Source organism: Cynocephalus volans, chromosome 15 (genome assembly GCF_027409185.1).
Source record: "Cynocephalus volans isolate mCynVol1 chromosome 15, mCynVol1.pri, whole genome shotgun sequence".
Lineage (NCBI taxonomy): Eukaryota > Metazoa > Chordata > Mammalia > Dermoptera > Cynocephalidae > Cynocephalus > Cynocephalus volans.
Genome location: NC_084474.1, coordinates 75,841,001 through 75,861,767, shown reverse-complemented (window position 1 = coordinate 75,861,767; position 20,767 = coordinate 75,841,001). Strand labels below are relative to the sequence as shown.

The 20,767-nt window shown below is 38.9% G+C and overlaps 1 pseudogene; it reads left to right on the top strand.

Moving 5' to 3' along the window:
• The first annotated feature begins 1,311 nt into the window (after nucleotides 1–1,311).
• Nucleotides 1,312–6,811, top strand: LOC134363715 (succinate dehydrogenase [ubiquinone] iron-sulfur subunit, mitochondrial-like; annotated as a pseudogene).
• The last annotated feature ends 13,956 nt before the right edge of the window (nucleotides 6,812–20,767 follow it).

Here is a 20,767-nt window from a genome sequence, read left to right as displayed (position 1 = left end):
TCTCTCTCTGATCTGCCATTTTCTGCAACATGAGACCCCTGCATTGCTATAAAGCCACTACCAAAGATCCTCACCAGATGTTGTTCCCTGGACTTTGGACTTCCCAGCCTCAGAAACCATAAACAATGAATTTCATTTTCTTACAGATCACCGAGTTCCAGGTATTTTGCTATAAGTAATGGAAATGGACTAATGCAGAAATTCGGTACCAGAGAAGTGGGATATCCCTTATATCCAAATACTTGAAAACGTGGAAGTGGCTTTGTAACCGGGTGTTAAGGAGAGGCTGGAAGAATTTGAAGGAGCAGACTAGAAAAAGCCTAGCAGCTGGTGGGAGTTTAGAAGACAAGAAAACCAGAGAAAGTTTGGAATATTTTAGGGACTATTAGCTAAATGGTGGTGACCAGAATGCTTATGGAAATATGGACTATAAAGACCGTTCTAAGGAGGGTTCAGATAGAAATGAGAAGGGACTTATTGGAAACTGGTGCAAAGATCACCCGTGCTATGAACTGACAAGGAATTTGGCTCCAATTCTGTTCATGCCCCAAAATATTATGGAATGTTGAAATTAAAGGTCCTGACCCAGAGTATTTGGTGGAAGAAATTTCTGAGCAGCAAAGCATTCAGGAAGTTGCATGGCTACTTGCAACAGCCTATGCTGAGTTATGGCAGAAAAGGCATGACATAAGGCCAGAATGTATAATTGAGAGGGAAGCAGAGGGTAAAGATTTGGAAAATTTATAGCCTGACCATGTGGTAGAGAAGCAGAGAACATTTTCAGGAGAAAAATGCAGTGATGCTAAGAAGATTAGTACAAGAAAGGGATTATCAAGAGAAGGGAAAAAAGGCCCTGAAGGCATTGCAGAAGCCTCTGAGGCCAATCCTTCTATTACAGCCCCAGAGACCTAGGGAGACAGAATGGCTTGGGGAACAGGCCTGAGGCACCCTCCACCAGTTCGCTGCCCAGGGTCACCTCAAGAAGCTGCTTCCAGCACCAGCACCCCAGCTGCTTTGGCTGCTCCAGCTGTGGGTAAATTGGCCCAAGGTGTGGCTGGGCCTGCAGCTTTGGAAAATACAAGCTGGAAGCCTTGGTGGCATCCATGTGGTCTTAGGTCTGCAGGCTTGCAGAATTCTAGAGCTGTGGAGGCTTTGAACCCTCCACCCCAATTTCAGAGAATGTATGGAAAAGTCTGGGGGCCCAGGATGATATCTGTCACAGGGACAGTGTCACCACAGACAGCCTTTGCTGGAGCAATGCTGAGTGGAAACGTGAGGTCGAGGTGGCAGCAGAGAAACCCCATCAGTACCATGTCTAGTGGAGCCATGAGAGTGAGACCACCATTGAAATCCCAGACCTGTGGAGCTACCAGTATGCAACACCAGCCGGCAAGAGCTAAAGCATCACCTGAGACCAGGAAAGCCATAGGAGAAGAGCTGCCAAAGGACTCGGGGACCCAACCCTTGTATCAGCCTGCAGAGGATATCAAACATGGAGTCAGGGTACCTGATTCACCAGCTTTGAGATTTAATTCCTGCCCTGCTGGGTTTCAGATTTGTTTGGGACCTGTTACACCTTTCTTTTGGCCTATTTCTCCCTTTTAGAATGGGAACATATACCCTATGTTTGTCTCAGCATTGTATCTTGGAAGTAGATAACTAGTATTGATTTCACAGATGGGACTTTGGACTTTTGAGTTGAGACAAATTAAGACTTTGAGGATGAAATGAATGTATTTGCATGTGAAAAGTACGTGAGTTTTGGGGGGCCAGGGGTATAATTTAGTGGATTGAATTATGTCCCCCCAAAACTGAATGAAGCTTGAATTGTATCCCCCAAGTTTTATGCACTAGAAACTTAGCCCCCACTGTGACAGTTAAGAGGGTGGGAAATCCTATTATGGTAATTCTAAGGTGGGGCCTTGAAGAGGTGATTGGATTGTAGGATCGTGCAGTAATGAATGGATTAAAAATGGTGGTCAGGGGTGTGGTTCTGAGGGCTTTAAAAGAAGAGGAGAGTCTCTCTCTTTCTCTCTCTCTCCCCCCCTCCCCCTCTTCCACCATCTTGCATGCTGCCATCACCAGATGGACTTTGGACTTCCCAGCCTCAGAAACTGTAGGCAATAAATTTCGTTTTTCTTTATAAATCACCCAGTTCATTGTACCTAGTTATAAGCAATATAAATGGACTAATACCTCCCAAACATCCGATCTCTAAATACCATCAATTTGTGGGGTAAGTGCTCAGTCTATAGCATAGAAAATGCTTCCAGAATATCTATACAGCTTCCCAGAAAGCTAGAGGTTACAAACTGTGAGGAAGGTGAGTGTAAGTTCTCATTTTTCAACAAAAGGAAGGTGTGCTAGAAAACATGAAAATATGAAAAATAATGACACAGTAAAATTTAAATAGATGTAATTAAAATAGTCATATTTAACAATAATTGTCATCTATTTCATGTTTATTTTATGTTAATTCTTTTTTTTCTTGCCCCAAGTCTTAATACATTTAGAAAGACTAAGATCATCGAAAATATGTTCTCTGACCACGATAACAGAAGGAAGTTTAGAAAATTCACAAATGTGTGGAAGTTAGACAATACTCTCCTAAATAAACAATGGGTAGAAAGAAAAATCACAGAGAAATTAGAGAGTACTTTGAGATAAAAATCAAAGTACAACATATCATAATATATAGGATGCAGGACTCATGCAGTGCTTAGAGGAAAATTGATACTTGTAAAAACCTATATTAAAAATAAGAAAAATCTCAAATCAATAATGTAAACATCTACCTTAAGAAAATAGGAAGTGAAGAGCAAACTAAAGCAAAAGCAAATATAAGCAGGAAATAACAAAGATTACCACAGAAATATATGAAATAGGGAATTAAAAACAATAGAGAAAATCAACAAAACCAAAAGTTGATACTTTAAAAAGATCAACAAAATTGGCAAACCTTCATCTAGACTGAGCAAGAAAAAAAAGAGAGAAGACCTAAAATTACTAAAATCAGAAATAAAGCAGGGGCATTATTACATTGTCATTACAGTTTTTTTGTGGTGGCGAAATTTAGTTTCTTTCTCTTTCTTGTTTGAATTTTTGTTCTACCAGTGGGTTTTTATTCTTTCTTGTGTATTTGTGGTAGTAATTATCATTTTTCAAATTCCAGGTGCAAGTCTTCTTGGATGATTTTTTATAGGGCTGGTCATGTGGTGGTGAACTCCTGCAGCTTTTGTTTGTATGGAAAATACACTATTTTTCTAGTGTAGGATAGCCTTGTTGGGTATAGTATTCTTGGCTGGCAGTGTTTTTCCTTCAGTATTTTGAATATACCATCCCATTTTCTTCTGGCCTGTAGAGTTTTGGTTGAGAACTCTGCTGTTAGTCTGATAGAGGCTCCCTTACAGGTGACTTGATGCTTTTCTCTTGCTTCTTTTAAGATTCTGTCTTTGTCTTTGAGCTTTGCCAGTTTAACTATAATGTGTCTTGGAAAAGATCTGTTTGGGTTGAATCTGTTTGGGGATCTTTGAGGCTCCTGGATCTGAATGTCCATGTCTCTTCCCATACCTAGGAAGTTTTTGATTTTTATTTTGTTGAATAGCTTTTTCCTGACTTTTCCTTTCTCTTCCCCTTCTAGATCACCCATGGTTAGAATGTTTGTGTGCTTCCTGTTGTCTGCTAGCTCTCTTAAATTTTCTTCATTTTTTAAAATTCTTTTTTCTTTTTTTTTTTGGTCTTCCTAGATTATTTCAAGAAGACTGTCTTCGAGATCAGCAGTTCTGTTTGTTCTAGCCTGCTCCTTAAGCTATCAGTGTTTTTTATTTCACTGCTTGAATCTTTCAGTTCCATTAGTTCTGCTACATTCTTCTTTAAGGTGTTAATTTCTTTGTAAATTTTCTCCTTCTTATTTTTTTTTTTAAACAACACAGTTTTATTTTATTTATTTTTTTTTAATTTTATTATGTCGATATACATTGTAGCTGATTATTGCTCCCCATCACCAAAACCTCCCTCCCTTCTCCCTCCCCCCTCCCTCCTTCTTATCTTGGATTTTTTTTCTTGCTTCATTATGTTATCTAACTGAGTCTTCTCATATCTCAATGAATTTCCTTAAGAGTGCTGCTTGGAATTCCTTTTCAGTCATTTTACAAGGTTTTTTGCTCTATAGGGTCTGGTATTTGAGAATTACTGTAATCTTTAGTGGTATCATATTTTCTTTCACTTTCATATTTCTAGTATCTCTACATTGATGTCTGGTCATCTGGTAGAGCAGTTGCTTCTTCCATTACTCTGGAGTGGGCTTGGAGGAGAGAGACCTCCTCTTCTTTTTCTGGTCTCCACTGGTAACTCTCCTTGTGTCAGTGCAGTTGAGTATCTGGCAGGATGCCTGCACAGTGGCTGTAGCTACTGCTGTGGCATTGAGCAGCTTTTGCAGCGGCCATGGTTGTGACAATGGCTGTGGTGGGCCAACTGCATGGAAGTGTTGTTTTTGACATGTTTTCCTGCCTGCTTCTTGTGCTGCCCTCAGCTTATGCATAGGACACTGGGAGTGTTCTCCTTGCTTGCCTGCTTCCCTTGCTTGCCTTCTCCCATGGCAGAGGGAGCTGCCCTTGGCTCCTTGCCTAGGCACTTGGGCATGCTATCTTGCCTGCTTCTGGGTGGAGGGGTCTGCCCTTGGGTTCTGCCTAGGACCCCAGGCAACTACTTAATGTTGATTTTTCACATGAATTATTTTACTTAAACCACTGTAGACCTATCAAGTAGGCACTACTTACTATTACTGTCATTTAACAAATGAAGGAATTAGCCCTCCAAAATTCAATAGCGGCTTGTCAGAACTGAGTGATTCTAAAACCTATGCTATTGCAACTATCCATACCATAAATTTATAGTACTCTAAATTTCCATATACCAGCTGTAGAAACACTCACTCCTGTTTGAACACTTCTAGTGAAATGAAGCTCATTATCTCTGAGGCTGTCTAGTCCCCTTTAAAATACTTCAACTCTGAGTTCACACTGAACTCATGTAGTTCCTTTTTACTTCCACCCATGGCTTCTAGATATTATATAGAAGAAGAATTAATCTAATCTTTCTTCCGTACAGCAAAGCTTTGGATATCTGAAGGTAGCCATAATTATCCCACCCTATTCAACTTAAAGAGCTAACAGGTTCTTGTCTTCAAGCTTTGTTTGTCTTATATCTACCAACATGACTCATAGAATATTATTAATTAGCCAGTCACCTTCATAAATAATCTTCTTTGAAAAAACTTCATCTCAATTTTAGTCTTCTGATAGAAAAATGCTGAGAAAATCACAGTACTATAGATGCAACCAGACTGGGGCAGAATAGGAAAGATTATCACATCTTTCCTGAGTGTGGTGAGCACAGTCAAATTGTTAGGCTTTAACAATTCCATTTTTATCTTCCCTGATCATAGCTCAAGAAGTGTCAGCTCTCCTGGCTACATGACCCACCCCTTATACCAAATCACAGCAGTTTTGGCCAGAGGTTGACACAATCTATGGGAAACCAAACCAATGGCTGGCCAATGAACACACAATTGTTTTATGCTGAAGGTTATGAACTAAGGTACAAATAAATGAAATTACTATGATCAAATGCAGAACTCTTTCTATCAGGTTATATAGCATCAAAGCCAGAGTTTGCTCTCATAGTCCTCTGTTTATATCACTATCTTAATACATATGAGCTTGCTCCATGCTTTCGTATTTTAAGAGGAAGGGTGGCACCTTCCTTATCTTTACATTTCTTATGTATATTCATGCCTCACACATAGGGTTGCTCGGTAAATGTTTTTTGAATCCAACAAGTGTAAAATACTTATAATCCATATGTAAGGGATTGAGACGGGCACTGTACATGGTTCAGGAATTTATAACTTAAGCTGATCATGAAGAATTTGGGCTTGACTCAGAAAAAATGATAAAACATTGATAAACAGAGGTCCAGAGCCAAAAGGGAGGTGGTAATCAGACTCTCCTTAAGGCATGGGATCCAGGTCACAACCCTTGGTGGATCCTGCCTGCAGGCCTGCCGAGGGGCCCAGAGAGCTGCTGTCACAGTTCCCCCAACCAATAATATTGCAATATCGATGGGACCCAGACAAGGCTGGAGACAAACCTCATATACAGATTTATGAGACTGATCTGAATACATGTGGCCCCATGGTATTGGATGCTTTAATCAAGATTAAGAATGAAATTGATTCTACCATGACCTTCTGTAGATCATGCAGAGAAGGTATCTGTGGCTCTTTTGCAATGAACATGAGTAGAGGCAACACTCTAGCTCACACCTGAAGGATTGGAACCAATCTCAATAAAGTCTCAAAAATCTACCCTCTTCTGCATATGCATGTGATAATGGATCTTGTTGCTGATTTGAGGAACTTCTATGCACAGTACAAATCCACTGAGCCTTATTTGGTGAAAGATGAATTCCACTAAGGCAAGCTGCAGTGTCTTCAGTCCACAGAAGACTGTGACAAACTAGATGGGCTCTGCAAATGCATCCTCTGTGCCTGCTGTAGCAGCAGCTGCTCCAGCTCCTGGTGGAACAGAGACAAATATCTGGGGCCTTCAGTTCTTATGCAGGCCTATCACGGATGATCAGCTTCACAGAGGAGTGTCTGGCCTAGCTGCCGGACCTGTTCTCTCTGTACCGCTGCCACTCCACCATGAAACACACAAAGACCGGTCCCAAGCGTCTGAATCCAGGCAAAGCTATTTCTGAAATCAGGAAAATGATGGCAACCTATAAGGAGAAGAATGCTTTAGCTTAACTATTTCTATGCTAAACATGATTCATAACTAGCTCAGAGCTGAATATACTTTACATGTAATTTGAGTTCCTTCAAAGGTCTTGATTTTTCATGACTGTAGCATGTATGATTAAAAACTTTAAGAAATAAAGAAAAAAATATAATCTATGGATACAAATGAAAAGAACTTGATCTTTGTACTGCCAGTGCCTTTCATTTGGCCTGACAGTTCCCCAAAACTCAATAAATTATTGTTGAATAAAGTAGATTTAATGATATGAAGAGGTTTTTATATAATAAAATATATACAACAGGGAATATGGATTATATATCTTAGTAGCGCTTAGCCCTACTCTTCTTTATAACAAGCACTCAAGAAACATTCAGATGATTAAAGAATTTACACGATCTGTCATAAATGAAGACAGGGATGAACCGAGGAAAAATAAGAGTACTTAGTGTGTGCTTACTTTGGACCATGATGAATTGTGAAATAAAACATGATAATTCCATATGAAGTTTCCTAAAAAGTAGGACAGACTGCAGTCTTTCTCACATGTTTTCATTCCCTCAGCAAACCAGATTATTTATACGTGTTCACCTGTATCATGTAGGCTCAGGTCTTTAAATCATCTCACATGAGTTAGAGTGTCTTATATGTTCATTTAGCATATTGGGAGATTCCTTACCCTAATTTTCATCACGCTGCACTTTTGTTAGTTCAACATGTGTATTAAACAACTTTGTATGTTCTGGCTCAGAAAGTGGATTCTAATCAAAAAGTCAAAAGTCATAGTTCTGGCTTTTGTTTTAAATTATATTCCCCAGAAATCCAGCTCAGTGGAGACACAGAGTGGACTTAACACTTGTTCTTAGCCCCCGGTATTTTCCAACAATCCAATTACATGGACATTATAAAGAGTCAAGGCACCCTCAAATTAGATACTTAAAATCAGGACTTGGAAAAATAAATTGAGAATGTAACTTAAGATTTTTTCAAAAGTCTCTGATATATCTATGAAATACCAATAGTCCATCATCACATGTGCTAAATTTCAAGTCTTAGGTTTAAAAGTTATTTTCACATGAAGAATACTTTGCATTTATAAGGCACATTCTAATTTGCTAAGCTTTTCCACACATGTTCCTGTTAAGTCATCATGCCCAATTTATCAGATAGACAAGGCATGTATTATAATCCCCCTTTTAAAAATAAGAATATTAAAAATGGGGTTCAAAGAGGTAGTGGTCTTTCAGTGTTCCACAGCTTATAAGTGACAGAAGTTACTCCACCTATGGTTTTCTGGCTTCAAGTCTCATGTTCTTGTCCATTACAACATATATGTCACTGATCGCTCCTACCTGTCAAATTTGGGCAAGTGGGAAGTCAAGAAGCCAGTTAAAGAACAATGAGTTGTATGAGCATGCAGAAGCCAGCCAAGGTGGCCAGCTGTGTGATGAAGTTCAATTGGACCTTCCCAAAATTCCTCTCATAAGTTACTAAACACACAGCTATTGCTCTTGGAGCCATGGGGAAGGCTGTGTGCTAAGGTAAGTTGTCCAGCATGATTTACTGAATGCAGGGATTTACGAAAAAGCACCTGCCAAAATCAATCTAACATAAATATGAAAATGTATTAAAAATCTAACTTTATGCAGGCAAGCTTTGACAAACATCACTGCAACAGGTTTTTGGACATGAGGGGAATGTGCATTTCATCGCTTTCACAGTCTTTCTTGTAGCCCCTTAAAACAAAGCTTTGTGAATCGTTTATGAGTACAGTTTGTCCTGGTAGCCTCTGAAATTAGCTCACACATTAAAGCTTTCTTTAGAATGCTGAGCTCAATTCTTAAAGGTTCTTGGCATTCGTATCTCTACCCTCAAAAGACAGCACTTCAATTTTTCCCCATTTGGCACTGTCCTTCTTATTTCTCTTACATATCATTATTTCATCAAATGTATGTCCTCAATATGATTCCAATTTTGTTTTGTTTGTTGGGCCAGTGAACCTGAGTAAGCGACGGCACGTGGCCAAGCATGTGGTAACAATAAAATCAACATTACAGTAGAAGAGCATCGAGAATCCTGTAGCCGTAAGGTAATATGGAGTATATTTGGGTAGCTATAAAAAATACGTAATAGTGTGTTTTCTTCTATAATAGATGTGTTCTCTAAATTGACAGAACTAGGTCAAAGATTACTGATAGCATACTTTTAATACATTAGGGCAAGAGAAAACAGCTCTTGTCCAGATTTTAGTTTTGATTCACCATTGTTTTCTGGGATTCTTAGAATCACAGAACTCTAAAAACTACAAATACAATATATTCATTGGGTCACCAGTTTAAAAGAGAAGAGCAGACTACCTTTGCACAACACATCTTCTTGTGTTTGTCAGGTTTTCTTTTCACAGTTGGGGTCTTGGATAGAGCATGGAAGAGTATATGAAAGTATATTTTCTCCTGGATATTCATGCTAAATGTTCTTTTCATTCACAATGTCACACTAACGCTCAGCACAGTTTTAGGTACCTAGTAGGTACCAAAATATATTTGGTGAATAGATGAACGAATAAGCCACTCTCAGTTTTCTCTCTTTACCTATTGTAAACCACACTTCTTTCTTTGAGGTTTGCACTCACCTCTTATTTATAAATTGTGTTCTCTACATTCTAATTTCTTAAATAAATTTGTCCTGTTTCAGTCCTTACCTATTAATCAGAAGATGCAGCTAAATAGTCTTCCCTAGGTTGTTTAAGCAAATTTCTAACTTGATTAACTTAAATTTTTCCCTAGCTTAATGACTTCAGAATACAAAGTTTATAATTAGGCTCACTTTTTTCATTTCCAGTTCCACATAACTTATTTTCTTTAGCTTTCCGTAAACATTTATGATGAGCACCTGTTAGGTAACATAAGGGAATATATTTTCCATTAAGAAGTAAGCCTTATTGTTTTGGGGTTTGCTGTTTTTTCCTTAAGAAAGCCAATTCCTTTTTCCTTTTTATACTAGGATGGTAATAAGCATCAAGAAGGCCTCAGAGAAACCACTTATGGTTTTTAACTACATCTTCTTCAGAGAAAAAAATAATAATCTTTATATCTCTGGAGTTCCTTCCTGCCCTTCCATTAACAAGTCTATGATCCAAAAGAAAGATAAAAATATTTCTCTCCAAGGAATACTGGTCCAACATATAAGGAAAACAGAAGATTGATATTCTTGCTACATAATTCATGCAAAACATTTTTTGGCCTGAACTTTTTGGCCAAAATATTGTCTTCTGTGTTGCCATCTCACATTGCATATGAACACACATTTGGCTTTTCTGAGCATTTCTGCTTCAGACAATCAGCCATACAGAGGAAACTTAGCTCATTTCCTAATTAGAACACCCTGCACATTGAAGAATCACACTTGTTCTTAGCTCTTGAGAAAGGAATTGGAAATTTATGACCCTTGAAAATATGGCTTCTTTTCCATGAATTTTTACTATCTAGGTCCCTTGCAACAATAGGAGCTTCCTCACAATTGCTTGTGTCCCTGTTAAAAAACAAGTAAAATGAAATTTGTTTTCTTTGGCAAAAAAGTAAGGCCTGAAAATCATGCCCTGCTTCTCACTTGTCTCTCTTTAAGTGTCCATTCGGCTAACTGCTGGGAGAAATCTTTTAATCTTTGTCTTATTCTCAACTAGAGGCAAGATGACTTCTCTCTGTGAGCCTGTGACCACAACTTTCCAGAATTAAGCATGACTCAGACCACTAAGTAAAACAGAATAGGCTTCCCCAGCATTTATACTCAATACTAAATGAACTTGTATTTTATCATATATTTTCTTTCTTTGTTGATCAGATCTTTTCTAAATATGTACCTTATCTGAAGAGCTGAATTTACATGTCTTACTGTAGGTGTTGTCAAATTTTGCTCTCATCTTACACATCTACAAAACACAGGGCATTTGACAAGGGCTTTTCCATGTATGTTGTAGTTGGGCAATGACAATCAGAATAATCATTGCAAAAATAATAATAGTAAGGGCAAAAACCATCTCAGGAAGATCCAATACATGTCAGACACTGTTTTGCTAGGATGCCACATGAATGTATCCACAGACCTCACCAGCCTGTATTTAGAAATATGAAGACATTTTCTTTCATACCTAAATTTCAATAAGTCCAAACTCCAATCCTTCCTAGTTCTACCAGTTTTCACCCCCAGAGCAGTGTCTGATATTTCCACTCAAAAACATGTACATGCTCTACAACTTTATCCCGCCTTTTATCTTCTTTTTAACGAGTCATCCTACTTTGAGCTGATTCTCTTCAGATTATTTAAAAAATGTGCCTTTAGGATAACCACTGCTAGTTCAAGGCTACAGTACCAGCCTCATGTTTAATAAATTCTTATGGTAATAGTATAACAGCATAAAAATATGTAACTAAGAATAAATAAATAAAATCAATGTATATAACATATATTTATCAAACAGATTAACAACCTGATTAAACACTTTGACTGCTCCTAGAAATGAATATTCTTGAAAAACAAAGACCAAATTCACCCTCACAGTTTATTTCATACTTCTGCTTCTTCTGTGAGCTGAACATAAGCTACTTCCAAATTAAAATTTTTCTATTTCTATTCCTTAGGGATAAGATCTAACTTTCTCCTAGCCAAAGATAGAAGAACTTTCTTCTGCAAGCCCAGGAAAACTCAATTCTGACCCAAGGATACATGTAAATGACAGCATGTGTTTATTCTGGTAGATACTCACTCATGTGATAATTATCTCATCTATTTGTTAACAGAAATAATGATATCCAGTACCAGGCATTGTGCTAGATAGTAGGCACTCAGTGATTACAAGCAACAACAGAATGAAGCAAGAACAAACATATTACTTGTTCTTATGGGTCCTACAGTCCACTGGGGAGCCACCGTCAAACATCTTCAAGCCTGGGAAATTTTATCTTAAATATGTATGGGGCACAGGGTCTTGTCTATGTAGTACTCTAACATTATTATATGACGGTACTTCAAAAAGTTCATGGGAAGATTAATATTATCTTTTAATTCTATTTTTCCACAAACTTTTTGAAGTACTCTTGTATAATTTTCTCTACTGTGAAAGGAAGATCAGTCCTGAGTTTGTCTCTTACACTCTCTCTCTCTCTTAGCCCCCTAAAGCAAAAAAACCACAAATATTTGGTAATAAAGAAAAAATAAAATAAAACAAATACCTGTAACTCTGCCTGGTTCTGCTTACATTAGTGAACTAGATTATATTACTGATGAGTATCTTTAACATTTAACATTGAAGCACTTGCATTTACATTACTTTGCTGGTTTGGGCCTTCAATAAGAATAAAGAATACATATATGTTTCATATTTACATAATTAACTGGCTAATTTTTATGATACTTTACTACCAAAAAGTTAGCGCTGAAGGTGACTTTATATAGAAAAACAATTATTATTACTATTCCTTTTATTTTAAATACTTTATTACTATAGCAGTACTATCATTTTTGTTATTATTACTAAAATTACAAATATGCTTTTTCAAGCTTCAAAGAAAATTGGCCTTACACATACCTCTTTTCAAATAGATCTCTCATGAATCCTTGAAAATTACCTTCAATTTAGTAACTAAATTTATTTTAATGAAATTGCACATTTATAGACAGTGACTTATCCAGGATAGCACAATTTAATTGTGGTCATGGATTTGTGATATTGACCTAGGTATTTTTGACTCCAAAGTTTTGTTTTTTTCCACTATGCTATTGGGTGGGTGTGGGCTCATTTCCTTTAGGAGATGGGTGGCTTCTTTTGTCCAATACAACTTTTGTTCAATACAATGTACTCATATGGTAGGAGAGAGATGGAGGAAAGGGAAATAAACTATCCATGCCTTAGCAAGTGACAGAGAAATGTCTTCACTGTGACATGGAGGAAAAGCCACAAGAGATCTGAATATATTTCAATTTTACCTATTAACATAAGAGTCTTCACAGACTACTTAATAATTTTCAAACACATTTGTCAAAATTTTCTTTTAATTTTTATTATGAAAATAATACCTTTTACTCATTTACCAAATATAAAATTTATATTAACTATTTTATGTAATTTTTTAACCAAAGATAATCCCCCTCCCAGTGTCAGATATACTTCTTTGTTAGGTCAGGCTCTTGACCACTGCCTCCTGCCTGGGAGCAGCCTACAGGTTCACCCTCCTGGACCTAAGTATCGATCCTTCACAACAACCTGGACCACCTCCAACACACACACACCCACCCACCCACACACACACCCATACCATGTATATGAAAGTACTTTGTCAATTGAGTGATGCTGTATAAACAGGAATGAATTAATGTTTGCACCCTCATCATACATAGGGGATACAAAAGGGGATTTACTCTAGTCGTCCCCTTTGTAAAACCACCTTGTGAAAGGTTTACACTTAAACAGCCTAGTCCAACTGGTGAAATTGTACCCCTCCCTCAAGAATTGGTTCAAGGATGTACCCATATCCAGGCCTATAAAAATGGGCACCAAACATTTCCCTGGATACAATGAGGATAGCATGAGACCTAATAGAAGCTCTCTCTTCTCCAAGATTATACATAGTATGAACATAAGACTGAAAGCTTCTGCAATTTTACTACCAGGAAAGATATCTGCCTGGAATTGAAGCCACATATGCAAGAGGGTAGAGCCAAGAGACTTGCTGAGAACCAAAGATGACACTAATAAACTATGCAATAAAGCCCTGCCTCTGGCTTTTCAAGTATAAGAGTATGTTCTTATATGATTTGTAATTTTAAGCGAATTATTTTGGAATTTTGTCTCTTGAAATCCAAAGCACCCTAACATATAGCAAATGAAAGGTAATTTGTTTTATTAATATTGATTTGTTTCCATCCAAATACCAGGGCAAGGGCATCTGTGCAAAATGCCTGCTCTTAGCCTCCCCTTTTCACCTGGAGGCCAGTGAGTCAGGTATGCACCAACTAGAGGCCCTATAGATCTTAAACTTGGTATTTGAAGTGTTTTAAGATCTCTCTCTCTCTCTCTGAAGAGATGGGGATATAATCTTTTGCTCTCTGAAACCATCACAGAAGGAAGGTTCTGTCCCGGGAAAAATCATGAGGTCGGTAGACAGCTTTTTCATTCTGCTGTAATTTACCTTACATCAAGGGGCATTGGAACGGAGTTCAGCATGTATGGACTCTGATTAATGGAAAATTGGGTTGTGGATACATTTAGTTTCGGTTTAATGAAATGGAATTGTGTGAGTTTTCAAACATTACTTATAGGCACGGTTCTTGTTAGCTGTCCCGCATGGGATTGGCTCATAATGACACAGATGTTGCGGGCCAGAAGTTGTACTGCATTGTTAATATGTCCTATGACACCAGGAACCAGAAGTGTGTGGGTTATTGGAGGGGAAGCTAGTGTTGAGATGTCTTGATCCAGAAGCTATCTGTGGAAAATTCTTCAAATCATTAGATGTGTAAAACTAAAGAAAATAATTTAGTTAACCAATAACTAATCAAAATCAAAGTTTTCTGCTCTCAGTTTTTTCTTTTCTTTTTTAATGCTCATGACTAGAAGATGATTTTTTAAAAAATGTTTTTAGGGCACAATGTATAGTCTGAAGTTCTCACATTCTGTGGGAACTTGCCTGTTCTCTGCATTCTAAATATGTATAAAAAAATTCAATCTCTCATTCTAGAGGCAAGACTCAATTATGTTTCTCATATTTTTTATAGAAAACAATATTAAAAAGTTATTAGTTATGACAATTAAAACAAAAAATGTAGATGGCGGCGGCTGCGGCGGCTGGCGCGGAGTAGCTGAGGTGGAAAAGGCGGCCACTGGGCCTCAGGCAGCCGGGAAACTTGTGGACCTTCCTCTCGCCATCTCTTAAGGGAGGACTGCTGCTGCTGGCCGGTCGTGGGGGCTCAACGCCACTTTGCCCCCGGCAGGAGAGGCTGCCTCATTTACAGGCAACAGCTTTGAAGTGTGGAGCAGGAAAAGAACTGTTTCTTAGCTGCAAAAGCGAGTCTTGAAACAGGGAACGCGGCGCCAGGGCTGCTGTGGATGCAGACAGGATCCTGGAGGCTGGGGCCGCACTGAAGGCAGCCAGCAGCCCTATTCAGGATTCGAGGTTTCAGGCCGGCATTAAAGAAGATTCCTGGGAGCGCCCGAGCAGTGCCACGACTGAACAGCCCGAGGCGGCAGCGGCCGAGAACTGGGAAGGCAACAAACCAGAGACAGAGTGAGCGCCCGTCCTGGCACAGCACTGTGAGTGACCCCTGGTACAGCTCTGTTCGGGGGGTGGATGCCCACCTGGCTCCCACCTGCACCACCAGGCCACTCACTGCCCCGGTGCTGCCTCCATTTTCCCAGGTGCGGGCAGCCCCGCCCAGCTCGGCCATCACTGAGCCCTCCCACTTGCTTGGCCTGGCGCGGGGCTTTCCGGAGCCTGCGGACCGGCCTCCCCTCCCACTCCCTCTGTGGTTCTCTGGCGGGGCTGGTGGCCGGGGGCGTCCCGGCCAGTGTTGGGAGGGCAAGGAAGTACGGGCGGCCGACTGTCACTCCACCACACCCTGGACTCCGGCCCCAGGTAAACTCCCTGATACTGGGAGGCAGATACCATCTCTGCGGCCACCAGTTTGGAAAAGAGCCTAACGAATTTCTGGTTGGGAATAGTGTGGTAGGAGAGTTCCCAGGTCCGCTTGAACCTGCCAGAGACCAGGCTGCAGGTGGGCGCTAGACTCGGATTATACTGGAGGGATACAAAGGTGAACAAGACCCGAGAAAGATATACATAGTGCTACACAGGCACACAGAGAGACCGGTTGTCTGTGCCTAGCAGAAACCTGGTAGACTTCCTGGGCGAGGCAGTGCCGAGCAGGGTCTTGAAGGCCCAGCTGATAGACGAGGGGTGCAGAAGACACGCCCCAGCCCAGCACAGTGCGCACAGAGTGGGGAGACGTGCGGCCAGGGAGGTGGAGACTCGACAGAAACCACACACCCGGTGGGGTCGCCACTGCACAATCTAACAGCCTGGGCCAGAGCACACAGAACAGGGAGAAGTTCTACACAGGAAGTGAAAGCTCAACAGAGATCACACACCCTGTGGTACGTGATCCACCAGCCCAGCAGAGTCCAAGCTGACCAGAAAGTTGGCTCCCCGGAGAAGCCCAAGACGCGAGGCAACCACACACACAAGGCACTAGAGGCCAACTGAGCAGTCACGGAGGGAGCCATACGAAATTGGCAACCACAGCAACATCCTAGTTAGTCATTAGTCTCAAACCGGTGGACTGTGAAACCCCCTGCCACAATGAATAAACACCAAAAAAAAGATACCAGAAATACAAAAAATCAAGAAAGTACACCACCAAAAGTTAATAAATCTCAAACTCTAGATCCTATAGAACAAGAAGCCCTTGAAATAACTGACAAGGAATTTCGAGTGATAATTCTAAGGAAACTGAATGAGATACAAGAAAACTCAGCTAGACATCATGATGAAATGAGGAAAAGTATACAGGATCTGAAAGAGGAAATGTACAAGAAAATCAATGTCCAGAAAAAAAATGTAGCAGAACTTGCTGAACTGAAGAAGTTATTCAACAAAATAAAAAACACAACGAAGAGTTTAACCAGCAGGCTTGTCGAAGTTGAAGAGAGAACCTCTGAACTTGAAGATGGGCTGTTTGAAATAACACAAGCAGACAAAAAGAAAGAAAAAAGAATCAAGGACATTGAAGAAAATCTGAGAGAGATATCAGACAACCATAAGTGATCAAATATCCGAGTCATGGGTATTCCAGAAGGGGAGGAAAATGGAGATTCCATTGAAAACATATTCAACAAAATAGTGGCAGAAAACTTCCCAGGTATAGGAAAAACCACAGATCTTCAGATCCAGGAAGCTCAACAATCACCAAATGTATTCAACCCAAAAAGACCGTCTCCAAGACATGTCATAGTCAAATTGGCAAAACTCAGAGACAAAGAGAGAATCTTAAAAGCTGCAAGAGAGAAGTGTCAAATCACCTATAAGGGAGCCCCAATCAGGTAAACATCAGACTTTTCATCACAAACCCTAAAAGCTAGAAAGGAATGGGATGATATTTTCAAAATACTAAAAGACAAAGATTGCCAGCCAAGAATACTCTACCCTGCAAGGCTATCCTTCCGAAATGAGGGGCAAATAGTATATTTCTCAGACAAACAAAAACTGTGGGAGTTCACTACCACACGACCACCCTTACAAGAAATCCTCAAGGGAGTACTGGGTTTGGTTCCTGAAAAATAACTACCACTGCCGTAAAACCCAAGAATAATCTAAACCCACTAGTATAATAAAAATGGCATTCATGAAGAGAAAACAAGCTAACAAAAACACTATCTACAAACTAAGGAACCAACAAACACAGAAAACAAACAGTAAATCAGAAAGCAAGGAACAAAAGACACCTAAGACAACCAAACAACCAATAAAATGCTAGGAATAAATCAACACCTTTCAATAACAACTCTTAATGTAAAAGGCTTAAATTCCCCAATTAAAAGACACAGACTGGCTGACTAGATCAAAAAGCAGGACCCAACTATATGCTGCCTACAAGAGACCCACCTCACCCATAAAGATTCACACAGACTAAGAGCGAAAGGATGGAAAAAGATTTACCATGCAAACAGAAAAGAAAAACGAGCTGGAGTAGCTATTCTTATATCTGACAAAATAGACTTTAAACTAAAAACCATAAAAAGAGACAATGAGGGACACTACTTAATGATAAAAGGTCTGATCCATCAAGAAGACATAACAATCATAAATATGTATGCACCCAATGTTGGAGCACCAGATTTATAAAACAAACTCTATTAGACCTAAAGAAGGGAATAGACACTAATACCATAATAGCAGGGGACCTGAACACCCCACTGTCAATATTAGACAGATCATCTAGGCAAAGAATCAGTAGAGAAACACAAGATCTAAACAAGACTCTAGACCAATTGGAATTGGCAGATATCTACAGAACATTCCACCCAACAACCTCAGAATATTCATTCTTCTCATCAGCACATGGATCATTCTCCAGGATAGATCACATATTAGGTCACAAATCAAGTCTCAATAAATTCAAAAAAATTGGAATTATCCCATGTATCTTCTCAGACCACAATGGATTAAAACTAGAAATTAATAACAAATGAAACTCTGGAAACTATACAAACACATGGAAATTAAACAGCATTCTACTTAATGACATATGGGTCCAAGAAGAAATCAAGCAGGAAATCAAAAAATTTGTTGAAACTAATGAAAACAATGATACATCATACCAAAACCTGTGGGATACTGCAAAAGCAGTATTGAGGGGAAAATTTATTGCATTAAACGCTCACTTCAGAAGAATAGAAAGATGGCAAGTGAACAACCTAACACTTCACCTTAAAGAACTAGAAGAACAAGAACAATCCAAACCTAAAGTTAGCAGACGGAAAGAAATCATTATGATCAGAGCAGAACTGAATGAAATTGAAAACCAAAAAACAATTCAAAAGATCAGCGAATCAAAAAGTTGGTTTTTTGAAAAGATAAATAAAATTGACAAACCATTAGCATGGCTAACAAAAAAAAGAAGAGAGAAGACTCAAACAAAAAAATTAGAAATGAAAAAGGCGATATTACAACTGATTCATCTGAAATACAAGGAATCATTCGACACTACTATAAACAACTATACGCCAACAAATTTGAAAATCTGGAGGAAATGGATAAATTTCTGGACACACACAAGCTCCCAAAACTGAACCGTGAAGACGTAGAAAGTTTGAACAGACCAATAACAATAAAGGAGAATGAAGCTGTTATCAGAAGGCTCCCAACAAAGAAAAGCCCAGGACCAGATGGATTCACAGCAGAATTTTACCAAACATTCAAAGAGGAATTGACACCGATTCTTTACAAACTATTCCAAAAGATTGAAACGGACGCAAATCTCCCAAACTCATTCTATGAAGCAAACATCATCCTGATACCAAAACCAGGTAAAGATATAACCAAAAAAGAAAACTACAGGCCAATATCCTTGATGAATATAGATGCAAAAATCCTCACTAAAATACTAGCAAACAGAATACAGCAACACATACGTAAAATTATTCATCACGATCAAGTGGGATTCATCCCAGGGATGCAAGGTTGGTTCAACATACGCAAATCAATAAATGTGATACACCATATTAATAAACTCAAACACAAGGTCCATATCTATAGATGCTGAAAAAGCATTTGATAAATTTCAGCACTCATTCATGACAAAGACCCTCTAAAAGTTAGTTATAGAGGGAAAGTATCTCAACATAATTAAAGCCATATATGCCAAACCTACAGCCAATATCATCCTGAATGGGGAAAAGCTGAAAGCTTTTCCTTTAAGAACAGGAACTAGACAAGGATGCCCACTCTCACCACTCCTATTCAACATAGTGTTGGAAGTACTAGCCAGAGCAATCAGAGAAGAGAAGGAAATAAATGGCATCCAGATTGGAAAAGATGAAGTCAAACTGTCCCTGTTTGCAGATGACATGATCCTATATATCGAACAGCCTAAAACCTCTACAAAAAAACCGTTGGAATTGATAAATGATTTCAGCACAGTAGCAGGATACAAAATCAACACACAAAAATCAGTAGCATTTCTTTTCTCCAATAGTGAATATGCAGAACGAGAAATCAAGAAAGCCTGCCCATTTACAATAGCCACCAAAAAAATAAAATACTTAGGAATTGAGTTAACCAAGGAGGTGAAAAATCTCTATAATGAGAAGTACCAACCACTGCTGAGAGAAATTAGAGAGGATACAAGAAGATGGAAAGATATCCCATGCTCTTGGATTGGAAGAATCAACATAGTGAAAATGTCCATACTACCCAAAGTGATATACAAATTCAATGCAATCCCCATCAAAATTCCAAAGACATTTTTGTCAGAAATGGAAAAAACTATCCAGACATTTATATGGAACAATAAAAGACCACGCATAGCCAAAGCAATGCTGAGCAAAAAAATAAAGCTGGAGGCATAACACTACCTGACTTTAAGCTATACTACAAAGCTATAATAACCAAAACAGTATGGTACTGGCATAAAAACAGACACACTGACCAATGGAATAGAATAGAGAATCCAGAAATCAACCCACACACTTACTGCCATCTGATCTTTGACAAAGGCACCAAGCCTATTCACTGGCAAAGGGACTGCCTCTTCAGCAAATGGTGCTGGGATAACTGGATATCCATATGCAGGAGAATGAAACTAGATCCATACCTCTCACCGTATACTAAAATCAACTCAAAATGGATTAAGGATTTAAATATGCACCCTGAAACAATAAAACTTCTTAAAGAAAACATAGGAGAAACACTTCTGGAAATAGGACTGGGCACAGACTTCATGAATACGACCCCAAAAGCACAGGCAACCAAAGGAAAAATAAACAAATGGGATTATATCAAACTAAAAAGCTTCTGCACAGCAAAAGAAACAATCAAAAGAGTTAAAAGACAACCAACAGAGTGGGAGAAAATATTTGCAAAATATACATCTGACAAAGGATTAATATCCAGAATATATAAGGAACTCAAACAACTTTACAAGAAGAAAACAAGCAACCCAATTAAAAAATGGGCAAAAGAGCTAAATAGGCATTTCTCTAAGGAAGATATCCAAATGGCCAACAGACATATGAAAAAATGCTCAACATCACTCAGCATCCGGGAAATGCAAATCAAAACCACATTGAGATACCATCTAACCCCAGTTAGGATGGCTAAAATCCAAAAGACTGTGAACGATAAATGCTGGCGAGGCTGCGGAGAAAAAGGAACTCTCATACATTGTTGGTGGGACTGCAAAATGGTGCAGCCTCTATG